Below are 27,219 nucleotides of genomic sequence, written 5' to 3'. Positions count from 1 at the left end.
TAACTAAATCTATAGCCACAAGTCTTCTTCTGTTGTCACAAAACCGTTCCATCCTGCCCATTTTCAGTCAAGCAGGGGCTCAAATGATTAAGAAATAGTTTTCTTTGCTGTCACAAGACACAATTCCCTGGAAGATCAGAAGGACTGATTTCATGTGCTCTGGTCAATGACAATTTTATGGGCTTTGCAGAAATTAAATGACAGTAAAAATAATTCCATGAATGCCTTCACAGACGTGTTGGGGTTGTTTGATATTCTTGTAATATTTTAGGTCCTTTGCATAATCGGATTAAGCCACATGAACAGGTAACTCTAGAGCTAAAGGCCACTGTCATTCCAGGAAAGAGACCAGCATTAGCACACAAATAAATTCCTGGGTAAACCAGAGACAAAGAAGTTAAGGCTTTGATCCAAGACGTATGATTTTCAAATCATCTCCCAGTTAAAGAGATAGCTCCTGAAGCAAATCACTGGAAACTGGGGTAGATGTTGTGCCCCCTTCATGACCACCAAGTGCCCCACAGAAGACAACATGCTCTTGAAGTTGCTGACCCGCCACGTGAGAAAAAGTGCCTTGTGGAGAGTGTGGGGAGAATTGACACTCACTGTGAAAGAGGTTGCCATTTTCTCCCCTTCGTGCCCTTGGGTGAACAACTTCAGCACTTTTGAGCCGGGTGTTGCCTTTCCCGCTCTGTAAAAACGGCTGTTATGTTCATCGATCACGCAGAGGTGCCACGAGGCTCAATTTATTAGTTAATGTTTGTGTTACACTCTGCAGCTCTGAGATGGAAGGTGTTATAGGAATGCAAAGCAGCAACCTATTATCTAAACATCTGCCTCCTCAAATAGTTCTCCAGAACGTCTTCACTGCTTCAGCACAAATGATTCCTCCCAAAATGGATAATTCTGTCCAAGTCGTTCTTGGTCTATAAATCATTTCTCCCTCCTTTCAGTACACAGCATCTCTGTGCAGAGTACACGCCGGTAGCTGTGCTTTCCATCTTGTCTTTGCAATGGTCACTGCGGATGCTGCTCCCTTGTGTGTGTGCACTGCAATTTCTTCCAGGCCCACCTTTTCCTTCCACAGCTGCCCTCTTCATCCTTTATTCCAAAAAGCCATTATAATTTGGCTTTTCCTTTGATGTTTAATTTTACGCATGGGCATGTTACCTCTAACCCAGGGGCTTGGTGTTTTAAAATTTGGCAGTAAAATCAAGGAAAATTACTTAAAAGTTTCTTGAAAATAAAAGAAAATACAAAAAAGGGAGAAAAATTTGGTCCAAGTTGAACATGTTTTGATGAGATTAAATTAACTGCTGGATCGCTAAAGATTATATTGGAGATAATTTCTGCTAAAGTTAATTCTGTCCATAATTTCATTAAAACTCTGGCAAGTCCCCCACAGCAAATGGATATTTATTTCTATAGCAATTCCGTAGTTCCAATATGTATATACTTAGATGTAGTAGCTTCTTTTCAAATGCAACTAGAGAAAGAAAATGAGTAATAAATGATATTAACATATGGTGTTCAAAGGTTTTCCTCTTCCCACATTTTTACTACCACTTCAATTTTGAGAGTATTTTTTTCTTTCACATATTATTCTTCAACCCTATTGTTTGTGGTTATGGGAGTGCCCTAAAATGTACCTTGGATTTGTTTAATCAGGTATAAGAAGATGACAGAGACAACTGACTTTGAAAGAAGGGTTCATTACTTACAGTTCCCAAGAGGAAGGGGCGTGCTGTGCCATGCAGGGCCACATGGGGAAGCACCCAAGTCATTCAGGAAGCAGGAGTGACGGAAAAGCATGGCCCAGGGCCTCTACTGTGGTTTCTGCAGGAAGGAATGGCCGAGGCAGGGTAGGCAAATTTGATCAAGCTTAGGATTGGACAGTTTGAATAATTTGGGCAGGCTCTGGGCTATGAGGGTGGTCTCTAGTTGTCCAGTCCCTGTCCCAGGGGTGATTTAGGGCAGGGAAAATATTGGCTTGGTGTTTCATAAAGCATTTGATAAAGGAGGTGGCTGGGACATGGTCTTTGGATTTGTTGGTTTGTACCTGAAAGTTGTGCTCACAAACAAGGTGTTTGTTATCTCTAAGAATTAGCTAACTCTGGGAGGGCAGTCTCTCCCCAGGTGTGATCACAAGGCCCCCAATATGTCAAAATACCATAGAATACAGAAAATAAAAAACATGGTAATACAGGAAGATCTTCTCTGAAATCTCCTGAGAAAATCTTTAAAATAAGAGTTTGGCCACACAGATCTCTCACTCTTTATTTAGTGATAAAACATATGCTTTAAAAGGAAGAAAAGTTGTGAAAATAATCATGAAAATAGCTATGACTGGTGAACGCTTACTATGACTAGTGAAGTACTACATATGCTGTCTCATTTGAAGTATTCAACTATAAGAATGTTAAAATGAGGAAGAAAAGGTTAAGTTACCTTCTTGTCCTTATTTATTTGTTGTGTTACAGTAAAGCATCTCAAGACAAGGGTTGTGAGATGCTGCTCTAGGGGGCTTTGAAAGAGGTAAATCGGCATTTTCTTCCTTCTTAACGGAGATGAGTCAGCCTTCCAACACCCATTTGTGGTGTTGTAAAGCTGCTCACTTAAGTGCCTAACCTGCCATGCTGGGTGTTAATGGCCATTTGAATTAATTCTAGCATTGTTTGGAAGCTCGGCTCTGACACATAGCTCTAACTGAAAAATCTCTCCATCTATAACGTCCTCAGTTTGTGGATAAGGGTTCTTAGACTGGCATCATACAGGCAGTTATCACCTGTCATATGGACCACCACTCCCCAAACCATACCCATGACTGGTATTGTTTTGTCTGAGCAAGGATGCAACCTCGGAATCTCTCAACACAACATTCTAGGAATTCATAACCTATTTTCCCAGGTTGCATGAGATATAAAACCTGTTTAATGTATTTGCCATCACTATATAAAAAGAATGAAGATCTTGTCTCTATCCATGGTTAAAAGATAACCATGATTAAAAGACAATCAATAAATTATTATTTATTGATTAAAAATTAAAGATGTAATTTGATCTTTATATATTTATAATGGATCTTTGTCTTATGAAATGTGCAAGGTAGGCTCCTGTTAACCCAGCCCATTTCCCAGGTAGCTTCAGATGGGCATCTATTACTCTCGACTGCATATCAGTCCCTGGGGCCACTTCTCTCTGACAGCAGGACAACTCTTTCGCACAGGGGATCAATTCCTTGGGTGTGGTAAGGTTTGGTTGGAGCTGTTGCTGCCAGTCTTGCCTTCCTTGTCCCCCAACCTCAACCTCCCTACGCCTCACCCCTAGCTTTACAGGGGAAGGCACTTGATTCTGGCCGGATAACACCATCCCTGCCTCCATAGTGACTGGTTGTAGGCTGAACCAATCACAGTCCTTCCTGGGACTAATGCTTGAGCATCAGGGGAGACTGTTTCTGCTGGAGATGATAGGCCAGGAGGGTGTAAGTAAGGGGCTAGTGGTGGCCAACTTCCTATCATGTGGAAGACATCATGTGAACTCAGCCTAGAGGTGGAGAGAGACAGAGACCTTGGATCCAACCATTTCTGACGCCATATATACTGCTTAAACTTCCTAGGTACAAGAGCCAATAAATTAATTTTTTGTCCCCTTAGGCTGGTTTAAGTTGAACTTGCAACCAACAGAGCTCACAAATACAAAAATATTTTTAAAATATCAAGGAGATATTTTACTCGATAGTGTTATTGTTATTTTCTAGTGTTCCAACTGTTGAACAAGTGCTTAATATTGAAGAGGTACATGATTTATATAATAAGATAACTTTTACTGAGCTTACTATGTGCTAGGTGTACACTTTCTGTGTAGTAAATCATTTAATTCTCATAAAATCATTTGCTAGCATTATTACACAAATGCAGAAACTGGGACATTGAATAGTTAAGAAACTTGTTGAAGGTCACAGAGCCTAGAAGTGGTAGAGTTGGGATTTGAACCAGGCAGACTGGCTCGAGTCTGTGCTTTTAGCCACTACACTGAACTTAGAGCCTGGTTCTGTCCTCTGGGAAAGTTTTTCATAGTTATTTCTAATAACAAAAGAGAACAAGGCACAGTATCCCTTCTCCTTTCAATGCCTCATACGCCTCCCTGGTCCCTGGGTGTTCTTCTAACCTTCAAAGGTGAGCAAGAAAGCCTAGTTACCCTTTGTATGAGAATCATTGCCCTTTAGACTTCAGAATATTTCAGAAGAAATGCTACTCTCGAGCTTCAGTCTAAATCAGCCCAATACTCCTCCCTGAAAATGCCCATCTTATCATAAGTATATAAGTCTACTGAAAGACGGTATTAAACCAATGATGAATTTAACTCAAAATGCACAGGTGAACCTCAGTATATAATATAGGATAAATAGATCTAAGAAAGTCAAATATTATGAGATGAGAAAAGATATACCTACTGTTCAGGGATTGGAATCAAGAGCAGGAAAGTCTGCTGCGCTTATGCGGGTAAAATCACAGGATTACATTTTCGTTGATAACTAGGGAGAATTCTCCTTGAAGCTCAAGTTCTTGATGCCCTCTGTCCCAGTCCCTGGTAGAATTGTCAACTCCCTCTTTCGGCTCTTAGTTACTTGATTACCTGCTAAAGTCCTGCAATTGCCACAGCTGTTGCTATTTCAGCTCCTTGAATTTATGAGCACCAGTGCATCTCCCTTGCATCTGCTTTAGCTGTTGCTTTGGAAATGAGCAGTAGCATGGGAGGTCTTGAGGGGTGCAGCCCAAACAGCTCTGTGGGGCTGAGAGCAGCTAAGAAAAGGAGCAAATCTTTACTTGGGGATTGGAATAGTAGCAACATTAAATGTGTATATATTTTTCTGAGGAATGCCAAGTGTTTTAAAAAAGAATCCTGACTCATCATGCAGAAGCAGAAGGACACACACTGAAAATAGCGGCGTGACTCTGCAGCGAGGTGACAGTGGGCTTTGCTTTTCAAATAGAGGGGTAATGTATGGAGAGAGGACAATTTTCTTTTCTCTAATGGACCCTGTCAGCTCAGGAGGATCTTCCTTTCAGATGATTGCTAGGTGAGCAGAGGAGGTGGAGGGCAGGGAGGGAGCAGGATGTGGATCTGGAGGGAGGTGGTAGCATTTCTGTAAGCACTTCTCCTCACTTTTCTTAATGGAAATCAACATACACTCTGGTTTCCTCAAGGTCTAGATCAAATTGATCTTCAGCCAACGAGCAAGCCCATCAGACGTCTTTACAAGTCCTCAATTCTATCTGGGCTTTGATTGGGGGAAATCTGCCTGGCTTTGCCTAACCTCGTGTTGCCACGACCTCAGAGGAAGGCCAGTTGCCGAGAAGGTTCACTAAGGACGATAAGATACCTTCTACAGAGTCAGATGTTTGGCATCTTGACATGCCCCACACAGCTGGGCTCGCTGGCTCTTAATACACAAGTGGCCAGAGTTACCAGCTGAAGCCCCTCAGAATGAAACTGCATCTCTCCTGGCCTGAGCTGCAAAGACTGGACCTCTCTGTTTCTACTCAGAGTGGCTCCTTCAGAAGACAGAGGGAGAGGATGCATCTCTCCACCAAAATGAATTCTGGTCAACTCCAAGTGAATCTACACACCCCATTAAAATCAAGTGGATTTAACAAATCATTGCTGAATGGCACATTTAAAGCAGAATCATTAAATGTTATGTTTTAACATTTTTGTAAGAAATTATCTGAAGGTAAAAGGAGGGAAAGAAAGATTAATCTGGGTCTGTGTTGGTCAAATCTTGAGGAGCACTAACTTTCTGAGCAGAAAAGAACTTTTTAGAGTCCTGAAATGGAAACTGGATACACAAAAGCTACGTGGTTGGACACAGCTCCTGCCCTGGGGCTTCAAATCCAGGTGTGGGACTTCGGCCTCTGCGTAAGATGTTGTGCAGCGGATGAATGCTCTCACTGAGAATGACTAGAAATGCCACACAAATTATTAATCAATTTAAAAATTCTGTTAAAATGCCTAAGGGGGCTGCTGATGCCCATGCATCCCAACTAGACAGGTCTACATTTTGAAGAGGGTAGAATCACTGAGAGGAGAGCCGTTGATCAGCAGCTTCTGTTAATCTGGGACATTTGCAGATTCTGGATGTAGAGTAAGAGCCTGAGAATCTGGTCTTTGGATAGAGAACTGCTAGTCAGAGGTGAGAAACCAGACGAGCCCTTGACAGTCTTGTAGGGTTGGAAAGACAATGTTAGTAGACAGTAGGAGGTTACCAGCTGTGAGTGTGAACATGCTATGGGCATCCATTACTATGCTTCATAGAAGGAATGGATAACAGTGGTCAATCCTGTAAGAAGATCAGATAAGAGCTTCTCCAGAAAGGGTTGTTCAGGATGAGGAACAGCTTTCACTAGCAAAGCGAGAGTATTCCAGAGAATTTAAATAAGTGATACTTTAACAACTAGACAAGTTAAACTAGGGAAGCTGTGCGTTATCATTAGTCAAATCCATTTCACCTGACTTCACTAATCAAGGTTTTTAAGACTTGCATGTCCTCCAAGCTGCTTATAGCCTAAACAATAAGATGTTCGCCTGGGTTGTCTTCCAGGAGCTTGGCCGTCAGCTGTGTCTAGTCAGAGCTCAGCCGGTTAAGACTGGATGGGACTACCAAACCCTCCACTGGGCATGCGCAAGTGTCCTCTCTGTGACCCTTTTGACTCCAGAGGGCCGAAAACTCCACCCCCGGATGATGGTAAGCACTTCCACGTTTGAACGGACAGAAGCCTGTAGCTAGTTACGGCTGCGCAGAACCACGATTACCGCCCCTTTTTCCAATCACCTTTCCCCACGCCCCTCCCGCTTACACACCTCAGACCGCCCTGCTGCTTGATCGCATAAATACCCCTGGCCCGTGGCTTTCAGGAAGGCGCGTCAGGAACTTGTTTCTCTGTCTTCTTGCTTGGCTGCCTTGCAAATTAAAACCCTTTTGGCATTTTGACTTCGGGCATGGGGCAAGACGAACCTGGTCCAGGAACGCTACCTTAAGGTATTAAAATTTTATTGTAAAGAATGAAAATGTAATATATATATCACCAATACATGTACATATATAGTAATATATCTACAGTCATAATTCCTTTTTAATTAATATATTTAACATAAATGATATTTCTGCCGTGCTCAAAACAGGCTTTTTGAAGTTTAAAGTTTCCCTTTGCCATCCTCATTCACTAGTTTAAGAGGAAAAGAAAGGGTTTGATAGGCAGAATCTGATGCTGTTTGGATTATCAACAGCTCCAGATTAATGCATTGCAAATTGTCCTGTACCGTGTGGCAGGTTAGGCCACTTTTAGACTCTAGGTTCCTGAAGAATGGAACTCATACGGTGCACCTGATATACATAGGACGCCACCAATGTTAGTTCTCATGAATATGATTTTTTTTTTCTTTTAAATTCAGGCCTGGAACAAGATGCAGCTCAGGACTATCCAGTTGGTGTCTGCCTACACTTCTATGTTTTGCAAGGTACCATACTATAAATGTTTTTGTGTTCTATTAGGTGATTTTTGTCTGAGATGAATATTTATAAGAATGGATACCATTGTTAGATGTTGTTAGTGATTTAACTTTGAAAAGATTTTCTTTTTCTTTTTCATGCTTCTGGTTTGTATTGACGAGTATTAAGATTGAAGGTGAGGGCTTCCCTGGTGGCGCAGTGGTTGAGAGTCCGCCTGCCGATGCAGGGGACGCGGGTTTGTGCCCCGGTCCGGGAAGATCCCACATGCCGCGGAGCGGCTGGGCCCGTGAGCCATGGCCGCTGAGCCTGGGCGTCCGGAGCCTGTGCTCCGCAACGGGAGAGGCCACAACAGTGAGAGGCCCGCGTACCGTAAAAAAAAAAAAAAAAAAAAAAGATTGAAGGTGAGCTGTGAATCTTTTTTTCCCCAACCAAACACAAAATAACTGATAAGGCCGATATAAGATTATAACTATATTCAGTAATCCTAGATTTCAAATTTTTTCTTATTGGAATAATTTTATCAATTTAGGCTAACAAAATGTATACCCCTAAAATATTGCTTTTTTGTGGAGACTTTCTTCAGCAAGTGGTATTGGGAAAGCTGACAGCCTCATGTAAATCAATGAAGTTAAAACGCACCCTCACATATTACACACACAAAAACCCCTCAAAATGGCTTAAATAATTATTATAAATAATTAAATAGACAGGACACCATAAAACTCCTAGGCAAAGCATAAATCTCTGACATAAATCATACCAATGTTTTCCTCGGTCAGTCTCCCAAGGCAATAGAAATAAAAGCAAAAATAAACAAATGGGACCTAATCAAACTTATAAGCTTTTGCACAGCAAAGGAAACCATAAGAAAAATGAAAAGACAACCTACAGACTGGGAGAACATATTTGCAAATGATGCGACTGACAAGGGATTAATTTCCAAAATATACAAACAGCTCATACAACTCAGTAACAACAACAACAACAAAAAATCAAAAAATGGGCAGAAGACCTAAATAGACATTTCTCCAAAGAAGACATACACATGGCCAACAGGCACATGAAAAATGCTCAACACCTCTAATTGTTAGAGAAATGTAAATCAATGAGGTACCACCTCACAGTGGTCAGAATGGCCATCATTAAAAAGTCTACAGATAAATGCTGGAGAGTGTGTGGAGAAAAGGGAACCCTCCTACACGGTTGGTAGGAATATACATTGGTGCAGCCACTATGGAAAACAGTATGGAGTTCCTTAAAAAACTAAAAGTTAGAGATACCATATGATCCAGCAATCCCACTCCTGGGCATATATCTGGAAAAAAACTCTAATTTGAAAAGATACATGCACCCCAGTGTTTCTAGCAGCACTATTTACTATAGCCAAGACGTGGAAGCAACCTAAATGCCCATCAACAGATGAATGGATAAAAAAGATATGGTATATATACACAATGGAATACAATTCAGCCTTAAAAAAAAGATGAAATAATGCCATTTGCAGCAACATGGATGGACTTAAAGGTTGTTATACTAAGTGAAGTAAGTTAGAAAGAGAAAGACAGCATATGCTATCACTTATATGTGGAATCTAAAATATGACACAAATGAACTTATTTATAAAACAGAAACAGACTCACAGACGTAGAAACAAACTTATTGTTACCAAAGGGGAAAGGAGGTGGGGGAGAGATAAATGAGAAGTTTGGGATTAGCAGATACAAAATACTATATATAAAACAAACTGTATATAGCACAGGGGACTATATTCAATATCCTCTAATAAACCATAATGGAAAAGAAAAAAAACCCCTGCTTTTATCTACATACATATTGGGAATCTGCATGAGATTTTGATTTTTTTTTGAAAAGTATGGTACACATAGACTAAATAAATAGTTTTCAAATTGTCTGAGTTAAAAAATATAAGGACACTTGATCTACCTTCTTAAATGTAAGTGCAATATTGTGGACTATAGGTACAGTGTTCTACAGATCTCTTGAGCTTATTCATCTTATTTAACTGAAATGTCATGCCTGTTAACTAATAACACCTCATCTCCCTCCCCTCCCTATCCTCTAGAAACCACCATTCTAGTCTTTGATTTTATGAATTTGAACTATTTTAGATACTTCATATAAGTGGAATAATGCAGTGCTTGTCTTTGTTGGGCTTATTTTACTTAGGCTAATGTCCTCAAGGTCCATCCATGTTGTCACATATTGCAGAATTTTCTTCAGTTTTAAGGCTGAATAATATTTCATTGTATGTATATACCACGTTTTCTTTATCCAGTCATCTGTCAACAGAAATTTGGGTTGTTTCTGCACTTAGCTATTGGGAATAGTGCAGCAATGAACATGGGACTACTAATATCTCTTCAAGATCCTGATTTCAATTCTTTTGGATATATATCCAGAAGTGAGATTGCTGGATAATATAATAGTTCTATTTTTAACGTTTTTGAGCAACTTTCATACTCCTTTCTATAGAGGCTGCACCATTTTGCATTCCCACCAACCGTGTGCAAGTGCCCCTATTTGTACACATCCATGCTAACACCTGTCTTTGTTTTTTTATAATAGCCTTCGTAACAAGTAAGAGGTGATATCTCATTTGGTTTTTTTTTTTTAACATCTTTATCGGGGTATAATTGCTTTACAATGGTGTGTTAGTTTCTGCTTCATAACAAAGTGAATCAGTTATACATATACATATGTTCCCATATCTCTTCCCTCTTGCGTCTCCCTCCTTCCCACCATCCCAATTCCACACCTCCAGGTGGTCACAAAGCACCGAGCCAATATCCCTGTGCCATGCAGCTGCTTCCCACTAGCTATCTAGCTTACGTTTGTTAGTGTATATATGTCCATGCCTCTCTCTCGCCCTGTCACAGCTCACCCTTCCCCCTCCCCATATCCTCAAGTCCGTTCTCCAGTAGGTCAGTGTCTTTATTCCTGTCTTACCCCTAGGTTTTTCATGACATTTTTTTCTTAAATTCCATATATATGTGTTAGCATATGGTATTTGTCTTTCTCTTTCTGACTTACTTCACTCTGTATGATAGACTCTAGGTCTATCCACCTCATTACAAATAGCTCAATTTTGTTTCTTTTTATGGCTGAGTAATATTCCATTGTATATATGTGTCACATCTTCTTTATCCATTCATCCGATGATGGGCACATAGGTTGTTTCCATCTCCGGGCTATTGTAAATAGAGCTGCAATGAACATTTTGGTACACGACTCTTTGAATTTTGGTTTTCTCAGGGTATATGCCCAGTAGTGGGATTGCTGGGTCATATGGTAGTTCTATTTGTAGTTTTTTAAGGAACCTCCATACTGTTCTCCATAGTGGCTGGACCAATTCACATTCCCACCAGCAGTGCAAGAGTGTTCCCTTTTCTCCACACCCTCTCCAGCATTTATTGTTTCTAGATTTTTTGATGATGGCCATTCTGACTGGTGTGAGATGATATCTCATTGTAGTTTTGATTTGTATTTCTCTAATGATTAATGATGTTGAGCATTCTTTCATGTGTTTGTTGGCAGTCTGTATATCTTCTCTGGAGAAATGTCTATTTAGGTCTTCTGTGCAGTTTTGGATTGGGTTGTTTGTTTTTTTGTTATTGACCTGCATGAGCTGCTTGTAAATTTTGGAAATTACTCCTTTGTCAGATGCTTCAATTGCAAATATTTTCTCCCATTCTGAGGGTTGTCTTTTGGTATTGATTATGGTTTCCTTTGCTGTGCAAAAGCTTTTAAGTTTCATTAGGTCCCATTTGTTTATTTTTGTTTTTATTTCCATTTCTCTAGGAGGTGGGTCAAAAAGGATCTTGCTGTGATTTATGTCATAGAGTGTTCTTCCTATGTTTTCCTCTATGAGTTTGATAGTGTCTGGCCTTACATTTAGGTCTTTAATCCATTTTGAGCTTATTTTTGTGTATGGTGTTAGGGAGTGATCTAATCTCATACTTTTACATGTAGCTGTTCAGTTTTCCCAGCACCACTTATTGAAGAGGCTGTCCTTTCTCCACTGTACATTCCTGCCTCCTTTATCAAAGATAAACCCACGCACATATGAACAACTTATCTCTGGGCTTTCTATCCTGTTCCATTGACCTATCTTTCTGTTTTTGTGCCAGTACCATACTGTCTTCATTACTGTAGCTTTGTAGTATAGTCGGAAGTCAGGGAGCCTGATTCCTCCAGTTCCGTTTTTCGTTCTCAAGATGTCTTTGGCTATTCGGGGTCTTTAGTGTTTCCATACAAATTGTGAAATCTTTTGTTCTAGTTCTGTGAAAAATGCCAGTGGTAGTTTGATAGGGATTGCATTGAATTTGTAGATTGCTTTGGGTAGTAGAGTCATTTTCACAATGTTGATTCTTCCAATCCAAGAACATGGTATATCTCTCCATCTATTTGTATCATCTTTAATTTCTTTCATCAGTGTCTTATAATTTTCTGCATACAGTTGTTTTGTCTCCTTAGGTAGCTTTATTCCTAGATATTTTATTCTTTTTGTTGCAATGGTTCATGGGAGTGTTTTCTTGATTTCACTTTCAGATTTTTCATCATTAGTATATAGGAATGCCAGAGATTTCTGTGCATTAATTTTGTATCCTGCTACTTTACCAAATTCATTGATTATCTCTAGTAGTTTTCTGGTAGCATCTTTAGGATTCTCTATGTATACTATCATGTCATCTGCAAACAGTGACAGCTTTACTTCTTCTTTTCCGATTTGGATTCCTTTTGTTTCCTTTTTTTCTCTGATTGCTCTGGCTAAAACTTCTAAAACTATGTTGAATAAGAGTGGTGAGAGTGGGCAACCTTTTCTTGTTCCCGATCTTAGTGGAAATGCTTTCAGTTTTTCACCATTGAGCATGATGTTTGCTGTGTGGGATTGTCATATATGACCTTTATTATGTTGAGGAAAGTTCCCTCTATGCCTACTTTCTGCAGGGTTTTTATCATAAATGGGTGTTGAATTTTGTCAAAAGCTTTCTCTGCATCTATTGAGATGATCATATGGTTTTTCTCCTTCAATTTGTTAATATGGTTTATCACATTGATAGATTTGCATATAGTGAAGAATCCTTGCATTCCTGGAATAAACCCCACTTGATCATGGTGTATGATCCTTTCAATGTGCTGTTGGATTCTGTTTGCTAGTATTTTGTTGAGGATTTTTGCATCCATGTTCATCAGTGATATTGGTCTATAGTTTTCTTTCTTTTTGACATCCTTGTCTGGTTTTGGTATCAAGGTGATGGTGGCCTCGTGGAAGGAATTTGGGAGTGTTCCTCCCTCTGCTATATTTTGGAAGAGTTTGAGAAGGATAGGTGTTAGCTCTTCTCTAAATGTTAGCTCTTCTCTAAATGTTTGATAGAATTCCCCTTGAAGCCATCTAGTCCTGGGCTTTTGTTTATTGGAAGGTTTTTAATCACAGTTTCAATTTCAGTGCTTGTGATTGGTCTGTTCATATTTTCTATTTCTTCCTGATTCAGTCTTGGCAGGTTGTGCCTTTCTAAGAATTTGTCCATTTCTTCCAGGTTGTCCATTTTATTGGCATAGAGTTGCTTGTAGTAACCTCTCATGATCTTTTGTATTTCTGCAGTGTCAGTTGTTACTTCTCCTTTTTCATTTCTAATTCTATTGATTTGAGTCTTCTCCCTTTTTTTCTTGATGAGTCTGGCTAATGGTTTATCAATTTTGTTTATCTTCTCAAAGAAGCAGCTTTTAGTTTTATTGATCTTTGGTATCGTTTCCTTCATTTCTTTTTCATTTATTTCTGATCTGATTTTTATGAATTTTTCCTTCTGCTAACTTTGGGGTTTTTTTGTTCTTCTTTCTCTAATTGCTTTAGGTGCAAGGTTACGTTGTTTATTCGAGATGTTTCCTGTTTCTTAAGGTAGGATTGTATTGCTATAAACTTCCATGTTAGAACTGCTTTTGCTGCATCCCATAGGTTTTGGGTCGTCGTGTCTCCATTGTCATTTGTTTCTAGGTATTTTTTGATTTCCTCTTTGATTTCTTCAGTGATCACTTCGTTATTAAGTAGTGTATTGTTTATCCTCCATGTGTTTGTATTTTTTACAGATCTTTTCCTGTAATTGATATCTAGTCGCATGGCGTTGTGGTCAGAAAAGATACCTGATACAATTTCACTTTTCTTAAATTTACCAAGGCTTGATTTGTGACCAAAGATATGATCTTTCCTGGAGAATGTTCTATGAGCACTTGAGAAAAACGTGTATTCTGTTGTTTTTAGATGCAGTGTCCTGTAAATATCAATTAAGTCCATCTTGTTTAATGTATTATTTAAAGCTTGTGTTTCCTCATTTATTTTCATTTGGGATGATCTGTCCATTGGTGAAAGTGGGGTGTTAAAGTCCCCTACTATGAATGTGTTACTGTCGATTTCCCTTTTTCTGGCTGTTACTTTTTCCCTTATGTATTGAGGTGCTCCTATGTTGGGTGCATAAATATTTACAATTGTTATATCTTCTTCTTGGATTGATCCCTTGATCATTATGTAGTGTCCTTCTTTGTCTCTTGTAATAGTCTTTATTTTAAAGTCTATTTTGTCTGATATGAGAATTGCTACTCCAGCTTTCTTTTGGTTTCCATTTGCATGGAATATCTTTTTCCATCCCCTTACTTTCAGTCTTTATGTGTCTCTAGGTCTGAAGTGGGTCTCTTGTAGACAGCATATATATGGGTCTTGTTTTTGTATCCGTTCAGCCAGTGTGTTTCTTTTGGTGGGAGCATTTAGTCCATTTACATTTAAGGTAATTATCAATATGTATGTTCCTATTCCCATTTTCTAAATTGTTTTGGGTTCGTTATTATAGGTCCTTTCCTTCTCTTGTGTTTCTTGTCTAGAGAAGTTCCTTGAGCATTTGTTGTAAAGCTGGTTTGGTGGTGCTGAACTCTCTCAGCTTTTGCTCGTCTGTAAAGGTTTTAATTTCTCCATCAAATCTGAATGAGATCCTTGCTTGGTAGAGTAATCTTGGTTACTGGTTTTTCTCCTTCCTCACTTTCAGTATGTCCTGCCACTCCCTTCTGGCTTGCAGAGTTTCTGCTGAGAGATCAGCTGCTAACCTTATGGAAATTCCCTTGTTTGTTATTTGTTGTTTTCCCCTTGCTGCTTTTAATATGTTTTCTTGGTATTTAATTTTTGACAGTTTGTTTAATATGTGTCTTGGCGTATTTCTCCTTGGATTTACCCTGTATGGGACTCTCTGTGCTTCCTGGACTTGATTAACTATTTCCTTTCCCATATTAGGGAAGTTTTCAACTATAATCTCTTCAAATATTTTCTCAGTCCCTTTCTTTTTCTCTTCTTCTTCTGGAACCCCTATAATTCGAATGCTGGTGCGTTTAATGTTGTCCCAGAGGTCTCTGAAACTGTCCTTAGTTCTTTTCATTCTTTTTTCTTTATTCTGCTCTGCAGTAGTTATTTTCACTATTTTATCTTCCAGGTCACTTATCCGTTCTTCTGCCTCAGTTATTCTGCTATTGATCCCTTCTAGAGTATTTTTCATTTAATTTATTGTGTTGTTCATCATTGCTTGTTTCATCTTTATTTCTTCTAGGGCCTTGTTAACTGTTTCTTGCATTTTGTCCATTCTATTTCCAAGATTTTGGATCATCCTTACTAGCATTATTCTGAATTCTTTTTCAGGTAGACTGCCTATTTCCTCTTCATTTGTTAGGTCTGGTGGGTTTTTATCTTGCTCCTTCATCTGCTGTGTTTTTTTCTGTCTTTACATTTTGCTTATCTTACTGTGTTTGGGGTCTCCTTTTTGCAGGCTGCAGGTTCGTAGTTCCCGCTGTTTTTGATGTCTGTCTCCCGTGGCTAAGGTTGGTTCAGTGGGTTGTGTAGGCTTCCTGGTGGAGGGGACTAGAGCCTGTGTTGTGGTGGATGAGGCTGGATCTTGTCTCTCTAGTGGGCAGGTTCACGTCTGGTGGTGTGTTTTGGGGTGTCTGTGGCCTTATTATGATTTTAGGCAGCCTCTCTGCTAATGGGTGGGGTTGTGTTCCTGTTTTGCTAGTTGTTTGGCATCGGTTGTCCAGCACTGTAGCTTGCTGCTCATTGAGTGAAGCTTGGTGCTGGTGTTAAGATGGAGATCTCTGGGAGATTTTCGCCGTTTGATATTATGTGGAGCTGGGAGGTCTCTTGCTGTCCAGTGTCCTGAAGTTGGCTCTCCCACCTCAGAGGCAGAGCCCTGACTCCTGGCTGGAGCACCAAGAGCCTTTCATCCACACGGCTCAGAATAAAAGGGAGAAATAGTAGAGAGAATTAGTAGAAGTAGGAAGAAAGAAAGGATGGAAGGAAGGAAGAAGGAAAGAAAGAAAGAAAGAAGAAAAGGAAAGAAGCCAAGAAAGAAAGAAAGGAGGGAAGGAGGGAGGAGGGAAGGAAGGAAAAAAGACAGAAAGAAAGAAGATACAGTAAAATAAAGTATAATAAAGTTATTGAATTAAAAAATAATTATTTAGAAAAAGAAAAAGAAAGGGATGGATAGAACCTTAGGACAAATGGTGGAAGCAAAGCTATACAGACCAAATCTTACACAGAAGCATACACATACACCCTCACAAAAAGAGATAAAGGGGAAAAAAAATCATAAATCTTGCTCTCAAATACACCTCCTCAATTTGGGATGATTCATTGTCTAAAGGAGGGAAGGAAGGAAAGGTGGAAAGGAAGAAAAAGAAAGAAAGAAAGAACGAAAAGTATAATAAAGTTATTAAAATTAATTATTAAGAAAAAAATTTAAATTAAATTAAATTTAATTTAAATTTAAAATTTAAATTAAATTAAAATTAATTATTAAGAAAAAAAATTAAAAAAAAACAACAATGGACTGATAGAACCTTAGAACAAATGGTGGAAGCAAAGCTTGTTTGCTTCTTGCTCTCGAAGTCCACATCCTCAATTGGGGATGATTCGTTGCCTATTCATGAATTCCACAGATGCAGGGTACATCAAGTTGATTGTGGAGCTTTAAGCCGCTGCTTCTGAGGCTGCTGGGAGAGATTTCCCTTTCTCTTCTTTGTTCTCACAGCTCACAGGGGCTCAGCTTTGGATTTGGCCCTGCCTCTGGGAGGGTGGCTGTTCTTCGCTCAGACAGGACGGGGTTAAAGGAGCCGCTGATTCGAGGGCTCTGGCGCGCTCAGGCCAAGGGGCAGGGAGGGGCACGGCGTGTGGGGCGGGCCTGCGGCGGCAGAGGCCAGCGTGACGTCGCTCCAGCCTGAGGCCAGCCGTTCGTTCTCCTGGGTAAGTTGTCCCTGGATCCCGGGACCCTGGCAGTGGCGGGCTGCACAGGCTCCCCGGAAGAGGGGTGTGGATAGTGGCCTGTGGTCGCACACAGGCCCCTTGGTGGTGGCAGCAGCAGGCTAAGAGTCTCCCGCCCGTCTCTGGGTTCGTGCTTTTAGCCGCGGCTCACACCCGTCTCTGGAGTTCCTTTAAGCAGCGCTCTTAAACCCCTCTCCTCGCGCACCAGGAAACAAAGAGGGAAGAAAACGTCTCTTGCCTCTTAGGCAGGTCCAGACTTTTCCCCGGACTCCCTCCTGGCTAGCCGTGGCGCACCAACCCTTTCAGGCTGTGTTTAAACACCCAACCCCAGTCCTCTCCCTGCGCTCTGACCGAAGCCCGAGCCTCAGCTCGCAGCCCCGCCCGCCCTGGCGGGTGAGCAGACAAGCCTCTCGGGCTGGTGAGTGCCGGTCGGCACCGATCCTCTGTGCGGGAATCTCCCCGCTTTGCCCTCCACAGCCCTGTTGCTGTGCTCTCCTCCGCGTCTCCGAAGCTCCCCGCTTCTCCTCCCGGAGTCTCAGCCCGCAAAGGGGCTTCCTAGTGTGTGGAAACCTTTCCTCCTTCATAGCTCCCGCCCACTGGTGCAGGTGCCATCCCTATTCTTTTGTCTCTGTTTTTTCTTTTGCCCTACCCAGGTACGTGCAGAGTTTCTTGCCTTTTGGGAGGTCTGAGGTCTTCTGCCAGCATTCAGTAGGTGTTCTGTAGGAGTTGTTCCACGTATAGATGTATTTCTGGTGTATCTGTAGAGAGGAAGGTGATCTCTGCGTCTTACTCTTCCGCCATCTTCCCAACCTGCACCCCTCTCATTTGGTTTTGATTTGAATTTCCCAAATAAGTGATGAAGAGCATTTTTTCATATACATGTTGGTCATCTTCTTTGGAGACATATCTATTTAAGGCCTCATTCCATTTTATTTCTTTTTTTGGATTTTGAATTTTATTTTTCTTATACAGCAGGTGCTGACTAGTTATCTATTTTATACATATTAGTGTATACATGTCAATCCCAATCTCCCAATTCATCACACCACTACCACCCCCGCCACTTTCCCCCCTTGGTGTCCATACGTTTGTTCTCTACATCAGTGTCTCAATTTCTGCCCTGCAAACCAGTTCACCTGTACAATTTTTCTAGGTTCCACATATATTCGTTAATATACGATATTTGTTTTTCTCTTTCTGACTTACTTCACTCTGTATGACAGTCTCTAGATCCATCCACGGCTCTACATATGACCCAATTTCGTTCCTTTTTAAGGCTGAGTAATATTCCATTGTATATATGTACCATATCTTCTTTAACCATTCATTTGTTGATGCACATTTAGGTTATTTCCATGACCTGGCTATGGTAAATAGTGCTGCAGTGAACATTGGGGTGCATGTGTCTTTTTGAATTATGGCTTTCTCTGGGTATATGCCCAGTAGTGGGATTGCTGGGTCATATGGTAATTCTATCTTTAGTTTTTTAAGGAACCTCCATACTGTTCTCCATGTGCCTGTATCAATTTACATTCTCACCAACAGTGCAAGAGGGTTCCTTTTTCTCCACACCCTCTCCAGCATTTGTTGTTTGTAGATTTTCTGATGATGCCCATTCTAACCAGTGTGAGGTGATACCTCGTTGTAGTTTCGATTTGCATTTCTCTAATAATTTGTGATGTTGAGTGGCTTTTCATGTGTTTCTTGGCCATCTGTATGTCTTCTTTGGAGAAATGTCTTTTAAGTCTTCTGCCCATTTTTGGATTGGGGTTTTTTTTTTTAATATTAAGCTGTATGAGCTGTTTCATATATTTTGGAGATTAATCCTTTGTCTGTTGATTCGTTTGCAAATATTTTCTCCCATTCTGAGGGTTCTCTTTTCATCTTGTTTGTAGTTTCCTTTGCTTTGCAAAAGATTTTAAGTTTCATTAGGTGTCATTTGTTTATTTTTGTTTTTATTTCCATTACTCTAGGAGGTGGATCAAAAAAGATCTTGCTGTGATTTATGTCAAAGAGTGTTCTTCCTGTGTTTTCCTCTAAGAGTTCTATAGTGTCCAGTCTTACATTTAGGTCTCTAATCCATTTTGAGTTTATTTTTGTGTATGGTGTTAGGGAGTTTTCTAATTTCATTCTTTTACATGTAGCTGTCCAGTTTTCCCAGAACCACTTATTGAAGAGACTGTCTTTTCTCCATTGTATATCCTTGCCTCCTTTGTCATAGATTAGTTGAGCATAGGTGCATGGGTTTATCTCTGGGCTTTCTATGCTGTTCCATTGATCTATATTTCTGTTTTTGTGCCAGTACCATACTGTATTGATTACTGTAGCTTTGTAGTATAGTCTGAAGTCAGGGAGTCTGATTCCTCCAGCTCCGTTTTTTCCCATCAAGACTGCTTTGGCTATTCGGGGTCTTTTGTGTCTCCATACAAATTTTAAGATTTTTATGTTCTAGTTCTGTAAAAAAATGCCATTGGTAATTTGATGGGGATTGCATTGAACCTGTAGATTGCTTTGGGTAGTAGAGTCATTGTCACAATATTGATTCTTCCAATCCAAGAACATGGTATATCTCTCCATCTGTTTGTATCATCTTTAATTTCTTTCATCAGTGTCTTATAGTTTTCTGCATACAGGTCTTTTGTTCCCCTAGGTAGGTTTATTCCTATGTATTTTATTCTTTTTGTTGCAGTGGTAAATGGGAGTGTTTCCTTAATTTCTCTTTCAGATTTTTCATCATTAATGTATAGGAATGCAAGAGATTTCTGGGCATTAATTTTCTATCCTGCAACTTTACCAAATTCATTGATTAGCTCTTGTAGTTTTCTGGTGGCATCTTTAGGATTCTCTATGTATATTATCTTGTCATCTGCAAATAGTGACAGTTTTACTTCTTCTTTTCCAATTTGTATTCCTTTTATTTTTCTTCTCTAATTGCCGTGGCTGGGACTTCCAAAACTGTGTTGAATAATAGTGGCAAGAGTGGGCCTCCTTGTTTTGTTCCTGATCTTAGAGGAAATGCATTTAGTTTTACATCATTGAGAATGATGTTTGCTTTGGTTTTGTCATATATGGCCTTTATTATGTTAAGGTAGGTTCCCTCTATGCCCAATTTCTGGAGAGTTTTTATCATAAATAGGTGTTGAATTTTGTCAAATGATTTTTCTGCATCTATTGAGATGATCATATGGTGTTTACTCTTCAATTTGTTAATACAGTGTATCACATTGACTGATTTGCATATATTGAAGAATCTTTGCATCCCACTTGATCAAGTGGGATAAATCCCACTTGATCATGGTCTGTGATCCTTTTCTTTTTTTTCTTTTTTTACATATTACTTCTTTTTCTTTAACATCTTTATTGGGGTATAATTGCTTTACAATGGTGTGTTAGTTTCTGCTTTATAACAAAGTGAATCAGTTATACATATACATATGTTCCCATATCACTGCCCTCATGCGTCTACCGCCCTCCCTCCCGCCCTCCCTATCACACCCCTCTGGGCGGTCACAAAACACCAAGCCGATATCCCTGTGACATGCGGATGCTTCCCACTAGCTATCTACCTTACGTTTGTTAGTGTGTATATGTCCATGACTCTCTCTCACCCTGTCACAGCTCACCCTTCCCCCTCCCCATATCCTCAAGTCCGTTCTCCAGTAGGTCTGTGTCTTTATTCCTGTCTTACCCCTAGGTTCTTCATGACATCTTTTCCCTTAAATTCCATATATATGTGTTAGCATACGGTATTTGTCTTTCTCTTTCTGACTTACTTCACTCTGTATGACAGACTCTAGGTCTATCCACCTCATTACAAATAGCTCAATTTCGTTTCTTTTTATGGCTGAGTAATATTCCATTGTATATATGTGCCACATCTTCTTTATCCATTCATCTGACGATGGACACGAAGGTTGTTCCCATCTCCTGGCTATTGTAAATAGAGCTGCAATGAACATTTTGGTACATAACTCTTTTTGAATTATGGTTTTCTCAGGATATATGCCCAGTAGTGGGATTGCTGTGTCATATGGTAGTTCTAGTTGTAGGTTTTTAAGGAACCTCCATACTGTTCTCCATAGTGGCTGAACCAATTCACATTCCCACCAGCAGTGCAAGAGTGTTCCCTTTTCTCCACACCCTCTCCAGCATTTATTGTTTCTAGATTTTTTGATCATGGCCATTCTGACTGGTGTGAGATATCTCATTGTAGTTTTGATTTGCATTTCTCTAATGATTAATGATGTTGAGCATTCTTTCATGTGTTTGTTGGCAGTCTGTATATCTTCTTTGGAGAAATGTCTATATAGGTCTTCTGCCCATTTTTGGATTAGTTTGTTTGCTTTTTTGTTATTCAGCTGCATGAGCTGCTTGTAAATTTTGGAGATTAATCCTTTGTCAGTTGCTTCATTTGCAAATATTTTCTCCCATTCTGAGGGTTGTCTTTTGGTATTGTTTATGGTTTCCTTTGCTGTGCAAAAGCTTTTAAGTTTCATTAGGTCCCATTTGTTTATTTTTGTTTTTATTTCCATTATTCTAGGAGGTGGGTCAGAAAGGATCTTGCTGTGATTTATGTCATAGAGTATTCTGCCTACGTTTTCCTCTACGAGTTTGGTAGTTTCTGGCCTTACATTTAGGTCTTTAATCCATATTGAGCTTATTTTTGTGTATGGTGTTAGGGAGTGATCTAATCTCATACTTTTACATGTATCTGTCCAGTTTTCCCAACACCACTTATTGAAGAGGCTGTCCTTTCTCCACTGTACGTTCCTGCCACCTTTATTAAAGATAAAGTGTCCATATGTGCTTGGGTTTATCTCTGGGCTTTCTATCCTGTTCCATTGATCTATCTTTCTGTTTTTGTGCCAGTACCATACTATCTTGATTACTGTAACTTTGTAGTATAGTTGGAAGACAGGGAGCCTGATTCCTCCAGCTCCGTTTTTCGTTCTCAAGATTTCTTTGGCTATTCGGGGTCTTTAGTGTTTCCATACAAATTGTGAAATTTTTTGTTCTAGTTCTGTGAAAAATGCCAGTGGTAGTTTGATAGGGATTGCATTGCATCTGTAGATTGCTTTGGGTAGTAGAGTCATTTTCACAATATTGCTTCTTCCAATCCAAGAACATGGTATATCTCTCCATCTATTTGTATCATCTTTAATTTCTTTCATCAGTGTCTTTTAATTTTCTGCATACAGGTGTTCTGTCTCCTTAGGTAGGTTTATTCCTAGATATTTTATTCTTTTTGTTGCAATGGTAAATGGGAGTGTTTTCTTGATTTCACTTTCAGATTTTTCATCATTAGTATATAGGAATGCCAGAGATTTCTGTGCATTAATTTTGTATCCTGCTACTTTACCAAATTCATTGATTAGCTCTAGTAGTTTTCTGGTAGCATCGTTAGGATTCTCTATGTATAGTATCATGTCATCTGCAAACAGTGACAGCTTTACTTCTTCTTTTCCGATTTGGATTCCTTTTATTTCCTTTTTTTCTCTGATTGCTCTGGCTAAAACTTCCAAAACTATGTTGAATAAGAGTGGTGAGAGTGGGCAACCTTTTCTTGTTCCTGATCTTAGTGGAAATGCTTTCAGTTTTTCACCATTGTGGATGATGTTGGCTGTGGGCTTGTCATATATGGCCTTTATTATGTTTAGGAAAGTTCCCTCTATGCCTACTTTCTGGAGAGTTTTTATCATAAATGGGTGTTGAATTTTGTCAAAAGCTTTCTCTGCATCTATTGAGATGATCATATGGTTTTTCTCCTTCAATTTGTTAATATGGTTTATCACATTGATAGATTTGCGTATAGTGAAGAATCCTTGCATTCCTGGAATAAACCCCACTTGATCATGGTGTATGATCCTTTCAATGTGCTGTTGGATTCTGTTTGCTAGTATTTTGTTGAGGATTTTTGCATCTATGTTCATCAGTGATATTGGCCTGTAGTTTTCTTTCTTTGTGACATCCTTGTCTGGTTTTGGTATCAAGGTGATGGTGACCTCGTGGAAGGAATTTGGGAGTGTTCCTCCCTCTGCTATATTTTGGAAGAGTTTAGAAGGATAGGTGTTAGCTCTTCTCTAAATGTTTGATAGAATTCGCCTGTGAAGACATCAGGTCCTGGGCTTTTGTTTGTTGGAAGATTTTTAATCACAGTTTCAATTTCAGTGCTGGTGATTGGTGTGTTCATATTTTCTATTTCTTCCTGATTCAGTCTTGGCAGGTTTTGCATTTCTAGAGAATTTGTCCATTTCTTCCAGATTGTCCATTTTATTGGCATAGAGTTGCTTGTAGTAATCTCTCATGATCTTTTGTATTTCTGCAGTGTCAGTTGTTACTTCTCCTTTTTCATTTCTAATTCTATTGATTTGAGTCTTCTCCCTTTTTTTCTTGATGAGACTGGCTAATGGTTTATCTATTTTGTTTTTCTTCTCAAAGAACCAGCTTTTAGTTTTATTGATCTTTGATATCATTTCCTTCATTTCTTTTTCATTTATTTCTGATCTGATTTTTATGATTTCTTTCCTTCTGCTAGCTTTGGGGTTTTTTTGTTCTTTCTCTAATTGCTTGAGGTGCAAGGTCAGGTTGTTTATTCGAGATGTTTCCTGCTTCTTAAGGTGGGCTTGTATTGCTATAAACTTCCCCCTTAGAACTGCTTTTGCTGCATCCCATAGGTTTTGGGTCGTCGTGTCTCCATTGTCATTTGTTTCTAGGTGTTTTTTTTATTTCCTCTTTGATTTCTTCAGTGATCACTTCGTATTAAGTAGTGTATTGTTTAGCCTTCAGGTGTTTGTATTTTTTACAGATCTTTTCCTGTAATTGATATCTAGTCTCATGGCATTGTGGTCAGAAAAGATACTTGATACAATTTCAATTTTCTTAAATTTACCAAGGCTTGATTTGTGACCCAAGATATGATCTATCCTGGAGAATGTTCCATGAGTACTTGAGAAAAATGTGTATTCTGTTGTTTTTGGATGGAGTGTCCTATAAATATCAATTAAGTCCATCTTGTTTAATGTATGATTTAAAGCTTGTGCTTCCTTATTTATTTTCATTTTGGATGATCTGTCCATTGGTGAAAGTGGGGTGTTAAAGTCCCCTACTATGAATGTGTTACTGTTGATTTCCCCTTTTATGGCTGTTAGTATTTGCTTTATGTATTGAGGTGCTCCTATGTTGGGTGCATAAATATTTACAATTGTTATATCTTCTTCTTGGATCGATCTCTTGATCATTATGTAGTGTCCTTCTTTGTCTCTTTTACTAGTCCTTATTTTAAGGTCTATTTTGTTTGATATGAGAATTGCTACTCCAGCTTTCTTTTGGTTTCCATTTGCATGGAATATCTTTTTCCATCCCCTTACTTTCAGTCTGTATGTGTCTCTAGGTCTGAAGTGGGTCTCTTGTAGACAGCATATATAAGGGTCTTGTTTTTGTATCCTTTCAGGCAATCTGTGTCTTTTGGTGGGAGCATTTAGCCCGTTTACATTTAAGGTAATTATTGATATGTATGTTCCTATTCAATTTTCTAAATTGTTTTGGGTTCGTTATTATAGGTGTTTTCTTTCTCTTGTGTTTCTTGTCTAGAGAAGTTCCTTGAGCATTTGTTGTAAAGCTGGTTTGGTGGTGCTGAACTGTCTCAGCTTTTGCTTGTCTGTAAAGGTTTTAATTTCTCCATCAAATCTGAATGAGATCCTTGCTGGGTAGAGTAGTCTTGGTTGCAGGTTTTTCTCCTTCATCACTTTCTGTATGTCCTGCCACTCCCTTCTGGCTTGTAGGGTTTCTGCTGAAAGATCAGCTGTTAGCCTTATGGGGATTCCCTTGTGTTTTATTTGTTGTTTTTCCCTTGCTGCTTTTAATATGCTTTCTTAGTATTTAATTTTTGACAGTTTGATTAATATGTGTCTTGGCGTTTTTCTCCTTGGATTTATCCTGTATGGGACTCTCTGTGCTTCCTGGACTTGATTAACTATTTCCTTTTCCATTTTAGGGAAGTTTTCAACTATAATCTCTTCATATATTTTCTCAGTCCCTTTCTTTTTCTCTTCTTCTTCTGGAACCCCTATAATTCGAATGTTGGTGCGTTTAATGTTGTCCCAGAGGTCTCTGAGACTGTCCTCCGTTCTTTTCATTCTTTTTTCTTTATTCTGCTCTGCAGTAGTTATTTTCACTATTTTATCTTCCAGGTCACTTATCTGTTCTTCTGCCTCAGTTATTCTGCTATTGATCCCATCTAGAGTACTTTTAATTTCATTTATTTATTCATCGTTGCTTGTTTCATCTTTATTTCTTCTAGGTCCTTGTTAACTGTTTCTTGCATTTAGTCCATTCTATTTCCAAGATTTTGGATCATCCTTACTAGCATTATTCTGAATTCTTTTTCAGGCAGACTGCCTATTTCCTCTTCATTTGTTAGGTCTGGTGCATTTTTATCTTGCTCCTTCATCTACTGTGTGTTTTTCTGTCTTCTCATTTTGCTTATCTTACTGTGTTTGGGGTCTCCTTTTTGCAGGCTGCAGGTTCGTAGTTCCCGCTGTTTTTGATGTCTGTCTCCCGTGGCTAAGGTTGGTTCAATGGGTTGTGTAGGCTTCCTGGTGGAGGGGACTAGTGCCTGTGTTGTGGTGGATGAGGCTGGATCTTGTCTCTCTAGTGGGCAGGTTCACGTCTGGTGGTGTGTTTTGGGGTGTCTGTGGCCTTATTATGATTTTAGGCAGCCTCTCTGCTAATGGGTGGGGTTGTGTTCCTGTCTTGCTAGTTGTTTGGCATAGGTTGTCCAGCACTGTAGTTTGCTGGTCGTTGAGTGAAGCTGGGTGCTGGTGTTAAGATGGAGGTCTCTGGGAGATTTTCGCCATTTGATATTATGTGGAGCTGGGAGGTCTCTTGTCGACCAGTGTCCTGAAGTTGGCTGTCCCACTCAGAGGCAGAGCCCTGACTCCTGGCTGGAGCACCAAGAGCCTTTCATCCCCACGTCTCCTCAATTTGGGATAATTGGTTGTCTATTCATGTATTCCACAGATGCAGGGTGCATAAGTTGATTGTGGAGCTTTAATCCAGTGTTTCTGAGGCTGCTGGGAGAGATTTCCCTTTCTTTTGTTTGTTCTCACAGCTCACAGGGACTGGGCTTTGGATTTGGCCCTGCCTCTGCTTGTAGGTCGCTGGAGGGCGTCTGTTTTTTGCTCAGACAGGACAGGGTTAAAGTAGCCGCTCTTTCGTCGGCTCTGGCGCACTCAGGCCAGGGGGAGGGAGGGGCCCTGCGTGCGGGTCGGGCCTGTTGCATGCAGAGGCTGGCGTGACGTTGCACCAGTCTGAGGCCCACCGTGCATTCTTCCGGCGAAGTTTTCCCTGCGTCCCGGGAACCTGGCAGTGGCGGGCTGCACAGGCTCCGCGGAAGAGGGGTGTGGATAGTGACCTGTGCTCGCACATAGGCCCCTTGGTGGCGGCAGCAGCAGCCTTAGCGTCTTCCGCCCGTCTCTGGGGTCCATGCTTTTAGCCACGGCTCGCGCACGTCTCTGGGGTTCGTACTTTTAGCCGCGGCTCGCGCCCGTCTCTGGTGTTCCTTTAAGTAGTGCTCTTAAACCCCTCTCTTCGCGCACCAGGAAACAAAGAGGGAAGAAAAAGTCTCTTGCCTCTTCGGCAGGTGCAGACTTTTCCCCGGACTCCCTCCTAGCTAGCCGTGGTGCACTAACCCCTTCAGGCTATGTTGAAGCCACCAACCCCAGTCCTCTCCCTGCGCTCTGACCGAAACCCGAGCCTCATCTCGCAGCCCCGCCCGCCGCGGTGGGTGAGCAGACAAGCCTCTCGGGCTGGTGAGTGCCGGTCAGCACCGATCCTCTGTGTGGGAATCTCCCCGTTTTGCCCTCGGCACCCCTGTTGCTGTGCTCTCCTCCGTGGCGCCAAAGCTCCGCCCTCCGCCTCCCTTAGTCTCCGCTGGCGAAGGGGCTTCTTAGTGTTTGGAAACGTTTCCTCCTTCACAGCTCCCTCGCACTGGTGCAGGTGCCGTCCCTATTCTTTTGTCTCTGTTTTTTCTTTTTTTCTTTTGCCCTACCCTGATACGTGGGGAGTTTCTTGCCTTTTGGGAGGTCTGAGGTCTTCTGCCAGCCTTCAGTAGGTGTTCTGTGGGAGTTGTTCCACGTGTAGATGTATTTCTGGTGTATCTGTGGGGAGGAAGGTGATCGCGTCTTACTCTTCCGCCATCTTCAAGGTCCCCCTGTGATCCTTTTAATGTGTTGTTGGATTCTGTTTGCTAGTATTTTTTTGAGGATTTTTGCATCTATATTCATCAGTGATATTGGTCTATAATTTTCTTTTTCTTGTAGTATCTTTGTCTGGTTTTGGTATCAGGGTGATGGTGGCCTCATGGGATGCGTTTGGGGTGTTCCTTCCTCTGCAATTTTTTGGA

The sequence above is a fragment of the Phocoena sinus genome, chromosome 2 (assembly GCF_008692025.1).
Source record: "Phocoena sinus isolate mPhoSin1 chromosome 2, mPhoSin1.pri, whole genome shotgun sequence".
Taxonomy (NCBI): Eukaryota; Metazoa; Chordata; class Mammalia; order Artiodactyla; family Phocoenidae; genus Phocoena; species Phocoena sinus.
The sequence above is the reverse complement of the archived record's forward strand: the minus strand, read 5'-3'. Positions refer to the sequence as shown.